Below are 10225 nucleotides of genomic sequence, written 5' to 3' on the forward strand. Positions count from 1 at the left end.
TGCACTGCACAGTTGTCATCATTTTGTAATGAACTTGTCCGAAGATTCTTGTATGTAGTCACAAAGTTGAACCACCATACTCTGTTTTATCATGATTGATGCTTTAGAAGAGATGTTTGTAAGTGAGAGTATAAACACTGGAATGTATTAAATTAGTCTGTATGTTCAGTTCCCTCATTTTTTGTGTCAGACAGCAAAGATAGCAGCTACATTCCCTAGAAACATAGTCTGTAACTCTGCAGCCTGAAAATAGGTAATTAAAACTCTACAGAGGCCTCAACTAAGTTTTAAAATAGTCTTATCAACTGCATGGCTATACATTTTGGGTTTGTGTCTTGTATCTTTCCTTATGGATTGCAAACACAATTAATGAACCTAAGAATCGTTTAAAGCATCTCTAGTAAACTAAGTCACTAGAGAGAAATCTCCTTCCGCTGTTATTTACGTTAGTTTTTAAAGATTGAGCATTGATTCATGGACAAACTTCTGTATTTTATTTGTGCACTAATAATGGGTTAGGTTCTGATTTAAGGATAATAGCCATAATTGATCTACCAGAGTTGCAAACGTTTCACATCCAATGCATCAAATGTTTTTAGGAAAAAAAATCCAACTACAAAAAAATCTTGCACCGTGTTTGACTTTTCTTAAACAATCAAATGATAATCAGATAATGTTTAAGCTTTATTAAGTGATTTTCTGTGCAGTAATTTTTCAGTGCTCATCAGCAATAAATTGTTTTACAGGGAAAATACTATTTGGATTGATAGTTTCATCCTTATTTGGTAAGCCAAATTGCTTATTTTACCCTCTTACACTAAGCAATACACTTCAAAATGCAAAACCCTCTATAATTTATTCATTTAAAGGCTTTCTCGACTCTACTCCACATGATTTTCTGTGGAAAATAGCAGAACTTGGGGCATCTGCTTAATGCTGATTTAACTTGCATACAGCTTGTTCCTGAATCTGATTTTTTTTAAGATCCATTGCATTCTGGTTTTGAAACCATTCTTCTGTATGACACTGTTAACCCCCCCTTTTTTTTTCCCTGTGAAAAACTGCATAAGGAAGGTAAGATCCTGTTTAAATATCAGCCCATGTTTGAGCCAGTAGTCAGCTCCAAGATGGTCTTTAGGGTCTGAGGACTACAACCTGTTAAAAAAAAAAAAAAAAAAAATGTATAGACACAGTTGTGATATTCAGCAATTTTTCCACAATCCACTGATTTCGTCCAATTGCTCTTCAGGAACTATGAAACATATGAACTCTGGGAGAGCCATAGCAAAGTGAAACGATGGACTTCTGTATACTAGTCCTGAGGCCTTGAGATATATTCCTTGAAGAAAGAATTGAGAAGCGATGAGCTTAAGAGATAACGCCTTATCTACAACACTGTCTAGATGTTGCAAAAGACATGGAGCCAAAACATGGGTATTCCTGAAGGAGAAAAATGGTGAGAAGAGATCCTATGAAGAGAAGGGGAAAGCAAACAAAGAAAAATAAATCCTCCAAAACCCTTACTTTAAGTGCAAAGTTTTAAATACAAACACCCAAAGACTTAAGAAAATTATATTCCAATTACTTGTTGCCGGTTGGCTATTAAAAATTATACAAACACTTAAAGATTATATAAACAATTATTTAACTGTAATAGCCAGTCAGATGTAGAGATGCAATTACTTGCAGTGGAATTGTAATACTGGTTCATAAAGACATTTTTGAGATGAGGGTTTTTTATTTTCATCCTGGAGTTCATCTCATTATTAAATGTTATTTTCTAAGGAAAGTAACTCAAGAATGATTTTATAAGGAAAGTTAACCTTTTCATTTCTGGAGATGTAACAATGTAAGAATGTGAAAATATATATCTACTTCAATAGTATATGCAAGTATAGCAATTTACCTGAATGAATATCTAGCTATCCTGTCTCATGAGAAAAATGCTGACCTTTGTCTTACTGTGTATTTCATGTAAAAAAGTAAATATTGACCTTTTGTGTTAACAACCATCTTTAAGTCAGTAGAATGCTCCACAGAAGATTATATCACTTTCATCAGCCAGCTAAATTAGCAGTACAGAATCTTGGATGAACATCTGTATCACCAGTTGCAAATACCTGATATTGCATAATATATATCTGTACTTACAAAAGTCTGTATTTAAAATAACAGCCCACTGTTTGAGAAGTGTATTTAAGTGCCAAAATGGCTGTCTGCTGCTGTTTGTAATAAAAACACTGTTTTCTGAAAATTAGTATTTTTAAGGGCGTATGTGCCACAGAATTCTATTTTCCTAACTTCTGAGTTGTTTCCAAGTGCTGTTTCAAGTGAAACTCTGTGGTTTAGGTAGAAAGTATTTTAAAATCACAGGAGAGTTCTGCCATCATAATTTGTAATTGCTGAATATAAACAAGCAAAACAATCAACCAACAAACCTGAGAAATGGTTGCCATAACCTGAACTGTAGACAAGATAAACGATAGGTGTCCATATTGAATTGCTGAGGTGAGTAGCTTGAGAGAGGACGCCTTCAACACCAGACCGGGGGGGAGATCACCATCCAGGAGCCTCTATTCAGAGCGACAAGAGCCACCGAGGGAGCCTCAAGTCCTCGACAGAACCTTCCCAGGAGCCGGCAGCTCAGCTGACGAGAGCGAGCAGCTGACTCACAGGGGGCGCAGCCTGAAGCAGCTGCACCAGCCCTGACTGGTTAAAAACCTGCCCCAGGGAGCGCATGCGACCAGGAGTGCGGCGAGGCAGTTTGTGCGGGCAGGCGAGCGGGATGGTGAGCACTCGCCGTATGATCAGGGCGCGGTCCGGCATCTCTGCTCTGGCTGCCCTGGTGTTGGACAGCGTAGGCACCTAGACAGAGCCGATGAGAGGGGAGGCTGCAGTGCAGAGCTTGGGGTGTAGAGAGTGCCTGCACTGGTCTTGTGAGGGAATGGTGCACAATGGGCAGGGCTGCACTCGGTGCTCCCTGGTGGAGGTCCTCCTGCAGCAGGTGGCTGAGCTGCGGGATGCTGTTAATGGACTGCGAGATGTCAGGGAAGCTGAGAGGAAGCAGGAATGCTTGCTCCCAGCCAAAACTGTGCAGGGGCCTCAAGCTTCACCTCTACCTCATGAAGGAAAGAAGGAGGCCATTAACCTGGGGAGCTGGGAATTAGTGACAAAAAAAAAAAAAAAGAAGGAAAAGCACAACCAAAAACAAGGGGCTTCCCCCTAAATCTGTTGTCCCCAAGCAGAACCACTTTGCTGTCCTGCAGGGGGCTAATGAGGAAACGCACTCGAGCCAGAAACAGCCGGCTGATGCACTGGTAAAGAAGATCTCTACTGGTGCTGCTAGGAAAAAGCAGTGGGTCACAGTACTAGGGGACTCTACACTGAAAGGGACAGAAGCACTGGTCTGCCGGCCTGACCCCGTCTCAAGGGAGGTGTGTTGCCTACCGGGGGCACGGATCAGGGATGTGGCAGAGAGGCTGCCTGCTCTAGTAAGTCCCACGGACTATTACCCACTCCTGGTAACACATGTGGGTGCTAGGGATATAGATAGTAATAGCCTGGGGAACATAAAGAAGGACTACAGAGCCCTGGGGGAGGTGGTTAGGGGCTCTGGAGCTCAGATAGTCTTTTTGTCAATTCTCCAGGGTACAAGGGAGGACCTAAAAAAAGCTAGGAGGATTGGCCAGGTTAATAACAGGTTAAAAGGGTCATGTCATAGTCAGGGGTTTGGGTGTCTTCAACATGGGACCCAAGTTTGTAGGCCAGGTCTACTGGGGCTGGTGGAGCTGGTCTAGCAGTTTTGGTAGGAGGCTTGCCAGACTGGTCAAGGAGGCTTTAAACTAGATGTGTTGGGGGAGGGGGGCATCATTCCATCCCAACACACCCAGTCAGTTGCCAGAACTTACAATAAATGCTTGGAGCAATGTAGAGATAACCCAGCTGCTCCAGCCAATAAGCCAGCTTCATTTGGAACTTGGCTCAGATGCCCGTAGCATGGGGAAGAAACAAGAGGAATTAGAGATGTGTGCACGTCTACAGGGGTATGATATAATAGGCATCACAGAAACATGGTGGGATAGCTGCTATGACTGGAGTGTTAGAATGAAAGGTTACAGGCTTTTTAGAAAAGACAGGCCTGGCAGGTGGGGAGGGGGAGTTGCCCTTTATGTTAGGGATAGGCTGGAGAGTATGGAACTCTATCTGGGGACAGGTGAGCAGTCAACAGAGAGTTTGTGGGTCAGGGTTAAAGGGAATATAGCTATGGGAGACATTACTGTGGGGATCTGTTACAGACCACCTGATCAAGGAGAACCTGCGGATGAAGCACTCCATAGACAGATAGGAAAAGCCTCACACTCGCAGGCCCTTGTTCTCATGGGTGACTTCAACCGCCCTGACATCTGTTGGAAGGACAGTACGGCCCGGCACAAGCAATCCAGGAGGTTCCTCGATTGTGTAGAAGACAACTTCCTTCTGCAAGTAATAGAGGAGCCGACAAGGAGAGGTGCCATGCTTGACCTCGTGCTCACCAACAGGGAAGGGCTCGTTGGAAATGTGACGCTCCAGGGCAGCCTTGGATGCAGCAATCACAAGATGGTCGAATTTGAGATCCTCAGGACAGTGAGAAGAGCGTGCAGCAAGGTCACTGCCCTGGACTTCAAAAGAGGAGACTTTGGCCTCTTCAGGAACCTGCTTAGTAAGGTTCCATGGGATATAGCCCTAGAGGGCAGGGTAGCCCAAGACTGTTGGTTGATATTCAAGGATCACCTTCTACAAGCTCAGGAGTGTTGCATCCCAACTAGAAGGAAGTGCAGCAGGAGGGCCAGGAGACCTCCTTGGACGGATAAGGAGCTGCTAAGAAAGATTCAAAGGAAAAACAGAGGCTTAAAAAAGGTTGTTTAACATCTTTGTTGCTGACAGGGACAGTGGGATTGAGTGCACCATCAGCAAGTTTGCCGATGACAACAAGCTGTGTGGTTCAGTTGATACGCTGGAGGGAAGGAATGCCATCCAGAGGGACCTTGACAGGCTTGTGAGGTGGGCTGATGCCAACATCATGAAGTTTAACCATGCCCAGTGCAAGGTCCTACACCTGGGTCGGAGCAATCCCAGGCACAGATACAGGCTGGGCAGAGAAGGGATTCAGAGCAGGCTGCAGACAAGGACTTGGGGATGTTGGTTGATGAGAAACTGAACATGAGCCAGCAGTGTGCGCTTGCAGCCCAGAAAGCCAACTGTATCCTGGGCTGCATCAAAAGGAGCATGACCAGCAGATCGAAGGAGGTGATCCTGCCCCTCTACTCTGCTCTCGTGAGACCTCGCCTGGAGTATTGTGTGCAGTTCTGGTGCTCTCAACATAAAAAGGACATGGAACTGTCGGAAGAAGTTGAGAGGAGGGCCACGAGGATGATCAGGGGACTGGAGCACCTCCCGTATAAAGACAGGCTGAGGAAGTTGGGTCTGTTCAGCCTGGAGAAGAGAAGGCTGTGTGGAGACCTCATAGCAGCCTTCCGGTATCTGAAGGGGGCCTATAGGGATGCTGGGGAGGAACTCTTTGTTAGAGACTGTAGTGGTAGGACAAGGGGTAACTGGTTAAAACTTAAACAGGGGAAGTTTAGATTGGATATAAGGAGGAAATTCTTTCCTGTGAGGGTGGTGAGGCACTGGAATAGGTTGCCCAAGGAGGTTGTGAATGCTCCATCCCTGGCAGTGTTCAAGACCGGGTTGGACGAGGCCTTGGGTGATGTGATTTAGCGTAAGGTGTCCCTGCCCACGGCAGGGGGGTTGGAACTAGATGATCTTAAGGTCCTTTCCAACCCTAATTATTCTATGATTCTATATATTTAGATATAAATTTGGAATTAGAGTAAATTTTCTCAAAACTTGCTATATGCATAGAAACCCCAGCTAAAATCGTTTGCCATTTTTTGCGAAGTGTATGTTAATAAATGACTGTGCATACTGAAATTCAGCAGACCAGGCATATTTCCATTTCTTCCCAGTTTTGAAAGATTTATATAACTGAATCCTGGTCTGTGGTTGTTACACCTCACTAAAAATGCAAGCTTTCTGAAAAGTGTAATTTGGTGTTCTACCTGTTTAAAAGTTCTCCTTTCTAAAAATGTCAGTGATGTGCACTTTGAAATATGATATCTTCAACTGTATTTGTGCTGCTGCAAATTTGGTGAGACACATCTGTTTCTTCATATTGACAGAACACTAAATAACTGATTTCTATTCAGAAGTGCCCTGGCTGGTTTACTTCAGTGCAAGGGATCATTTTAGTCTAATTACTTGTATTCTTGCTTTTCTTTGACAATATTTTTATGCTAGTTATTCTTAGCTGGTCACCCACTTTTACATTACTTTGGAGAAATACTGGTCTTGTCATAAAATTCAGTTGTGTTCTTCAAATCTCTGTAGCGGGTGGCTTTCCTTCATCTAAGAAAAATTAATCTTAATGATCTTTTCAAGTCTTGATTTCATAATTACTATCAAGATTTTTTGTCATTTTTGCCCTTACTTTTATATTGCACTTATTTAACTTGCTTACTAAATCACTCCTACACTAATGTCAGAGAGGTTTGCATTTTGTCCTTTGGGCCATGCTTTGAATGAAGACTGAGGCAGTCACTGACTCTTGTCCTCCAGACTCATTTGACACATCAGGCAGAATGAACAATGTTGTTGGGCTCTCACAAACTGCACATGGCTGGTAGTTATTAATTTGAACAGCCCGGACTTTAAAGTGTGCTCTTTAGCCATGGTTCCTAAAAGTCTATTCAGAGATCGGTAGAATTTTATTATAGTTAAATAGAAATATTTGCAAGTGAGCTGGGTGTAGCAGCCAGCATTATTGACACAGTGATAGCCGTATTACAAATGACAGCAATTGCTCTTCACTGTTCAATGCTGGAAAATGGATATCATATTTCGCATGAAATGGACTGGGAGAAAGGAAAAGATGTGATGGTTAAAAGTAACACTTCTAAGGATTAAGTGCTCCTTTGAGGATGGTCACTTGTCAGAAAAACAGCAATAGAATGGGTATTGCATTGTGGAGTTTTTCTTGGTTGGTTGTTTTCTGTTTCATTGTTGACTTTGGGACTTTTTTAATGGCACAAGGAAGAGTTTTTATTAGTGATATGGGCTTGATTCTGCCTTACATGCTGCACCCTGGGAAATGCATTTGGATGAAGCTAATTGGCATAAAGATGAAAAAAATTAAATCTTGTATGAGTGTTTTTTTGTTCTTTTTTTTTTTCTCCTTCTGGCTCACTTAGCTAAGTGCTTTTATTTTCCCCAGAAATGATGCAAATAATACATTTCCATTCCACTTACATCACCTGGAAGTTATCGTCACTGATTTATATTAGAGGAAAACACTGGTCTATACTGAAAACTGCATCTTTTCGGAACAATTGATGTTTTTTGGTTTTTTTTAAATATAACAAACAATACAGCTGAATTTTGGCAAGAAAACTCCTAAAATGGAGACTTGTCAATACATTTCTCCCTTAAACTTAAAACCCCCACCAATGTATTGTTAAAACCTTACATTAAATGCAAGAGAGGTATAACCGGAAAAGCATGTTCTTACACCAACCTGTGATTCTGAGTAATTTTTCTAGGCAAGTTAAAGCCTCGTGAAAATATTTTCCCATTTAAAGTGGTGACATAATCTTAACTATAGCAATGTGATCAGCGTTAGTGCTAATACAAAAAAGAACCAAATCAACATCGATCTCAACAAAGCAGAAAAATAAATGAAAAGCATATATCTGTACTTGCACTTCTTGAATGAGTATCTAAGTCACTGGATGCTGCCAAAGTATGCTATTTTTCTTGAGATTTACTCTGTATAAAAGAAACTGAAGTTGTTTTCTTGTTTTTAGCAATTTTACTGAATTTCTACTCAGGGCATAGCACATTAGCCTGTCAAGAAAAATCATCACCTAGCAGCTCCAGATAAGTTTCGAACATTCCTTTACAGGGTTCTACTAATGGATATATGCCACCAAGACAGACTGTGCTGATGTAATCATGTGTGTCTGTGTGTATCTGCATGTGCACTGCACAATTATCTTGCTGAATGTATATGTATATAATTTTATGAGTATGATATGAATTTACATATAAAGTGGGCTTCTCTCTCACTTCCCTTTGCCCCCTAAAATATGTGTTACATTTTTAAATTAACACATAGAAGTCTGTGTCTCTTTAAAATTTGGTTTCTGTTCTCGGGATACTTTTTTCTGCAAGCTATTTTATTTTTTTATATAAAGACCAACAAAAGGGTTTGTGGGATGAGTATTTTAGAGTTACTTTTTCTAAGTAAGTTGTTGATTTTGTTTTCTTATATTCTTAGCTTTTTCGGTTTTGAGATGAAAGAATTCTCCCTTGCATTCTGACATAAGACTGTATTCTCTTTCAGGAAGATAACTAGATCTCGGGCAAGAATCATGCAGTTGCAAAGACAGCAACATCTAACAGCACAGTATTTTGAACCACACAGAATTATACCTTACTGCAGGTAATCACAGTGGTAGGTGATTACCTTACTGCAGGTAATCACAGGCAGGATTAAAGTGGAGTCTACTGGTTTCTTGGAAAGTTTGGTGTGTAATGCATGTGTGTGCATGTACTACCTGTAATCACCAGTGGTTCCTCATCTTTTAGTGTTTCTTCCTGTGCTCTGATGACTGGCTACTTGTTCTTTTGTTGATAGTTGTGGAGAATATGGCAAAGTACGTTGTACTGAGTAGGTATTTACTAAACATTCCTGTGCAGTGAGACAAGAAAGGAAATTAGGAAAAGAAGAAAAGAAGAGATGAGAAGAGTAACTCAACTGTGGGGTATTACCTAAAGATAGATATGCTAGTTAGAATGTGAAAGAATGAACACTGCAGTGAAAATCAGTGTCATAAAATGTTTATACTTGAAGCTTGTGAGCCTGCCTCACATGAATTAAAGTCTGCTGTAACCCCGAAGGCTCGGGCTGAGCTGAGTGTTCAGGTTGCTAATAAATTCTCATGTCTTCTTTCTGATGTCAGGCTTTTGAAGCTTTAGTAAATATTAGTAGAAACAAAATTTCTATCAAACTAATGATGAAAACATCATTGCCCTCATGACAATAAGCTTTCCAGAGGGATTTCATAGAAGAAAATCGGATGGATTAAACAATAATTTGAAATATCTGAGAAAAGCTAATAAAACTTGTGATTTCTGTGTGCTGACATTTGTCTACATGCTGAGAGTATTAGAGGTGTTTAATGCTTTCAGATGGAAGAGAAAGAAAGCAAAGGAATCTTTGTATTCATTATAATATTTATTGGAGCAAAACATGAAGATTCATTGATTCGTTGATTCATTGTACATGTATGCATATCTATTTTCTCTTTGTATAATTGGGGGCTGCATATGAAAGGGTTCACATTTCCACAACTGAAGATTAATCTCAAAGATTTAAACAGAAAGGTTTTCTAGGCTGATAACAACTTCAGATGACCTTTATATAGCTATATTCAATACAAAAATGTTAAGATGAATTCCAGAGCAATCTTTGAGAAAGATCTACTGCCTTATAAGTGACATATCTGAAGTCAAAATCTCTCCAAAATGGCAACTATACTATACATATATAATTACTTTGGTCTTAATAGGAGATATCATTCCAGAATGCATATTCCCAAAATGGGAAGTTTGAGTGTCCTTAAGATGCATATTCTTTGTGTTGGAAATGGCTTTTCAGAGGCCTTTCCTTTTACATCTGCAACAGTAGTTACTCAATGAAAAATACTAAATACTAAAATGCTAAATTGTGTAATTATTATGTGCGTTGAGGGGGGGGGTGTTAAGCAAAAAGCAGAGCTTTGAATAAAATTTGTAAAGTAAAAGGCCTTTTTTTAGCTGCACACTAAACTAAATTTGCAGTGCAGGACAATTTAGGTCACTTCAACAGGTGGAAGGATGCTGCTGGAGCCAAAACCAAAATAATTTCATCAGACTACACATACTGTTGATAGATTATGATTAACAGCATTTTTTCTGATAAACAAAAAAAATGTTTAGATAGATTTTTGAAAAACATTTTAGTGAAGATTAAAGCACCTCATTATATTAGGATAATTACAGAATCCAGCTGTTAGTAAATCAAGAGTTCATTCTACTAATTTTCAGTGCAACAGTTGGTATTTCTTTTGGCTTTATTTTCAGTTACAGA

At 40.3% G+C, this 10225-nt stretch overlaps 1 long non-coding RNA gene across 1 annotated transcript; it reads right to left on the reverse strand.

Moving 5' to 3' along the window:
* Nucleotides 1–1040: 1040 nt before the first annotated feature.
* On the reverse strand, nucleotides 1041–8802 carry LOC130593831 (uncharacterized). The gene is made up of 3 exons (XR_008970890.1): nucleotides 8652–8802; nucleotides 7604–7716; nucleotides 1041–1155 (listed from the first exon to the last, which is right to left on the reverse strand). It is a non-coding gene; the product is annotated as an uncharacterized LOC130593831 (long non-coding RNA).
* Between the last annotated feature and the right edge of the window lie 1423 nt (nucleotides 8803–10225).

Source organism: Pezoporus wallicus, unplaced genomic scaffold, assembly GCF_028554395.1.
Source record: "Pezoporus wallicus isolate ANWC-B61680 ecotype Strahan unplaced genomic scaffold, APGP_CSIRO_Pwel_v1 contig_818, whole genome shotgun sequence".
NCBI classification, from domain to species: domain Eukaryota; kingdom Metazoa; phylum Chordata; class Aves; order Psittaciformes; family Psittacidae; genus Pezoporus; species Pezoporus wallicus.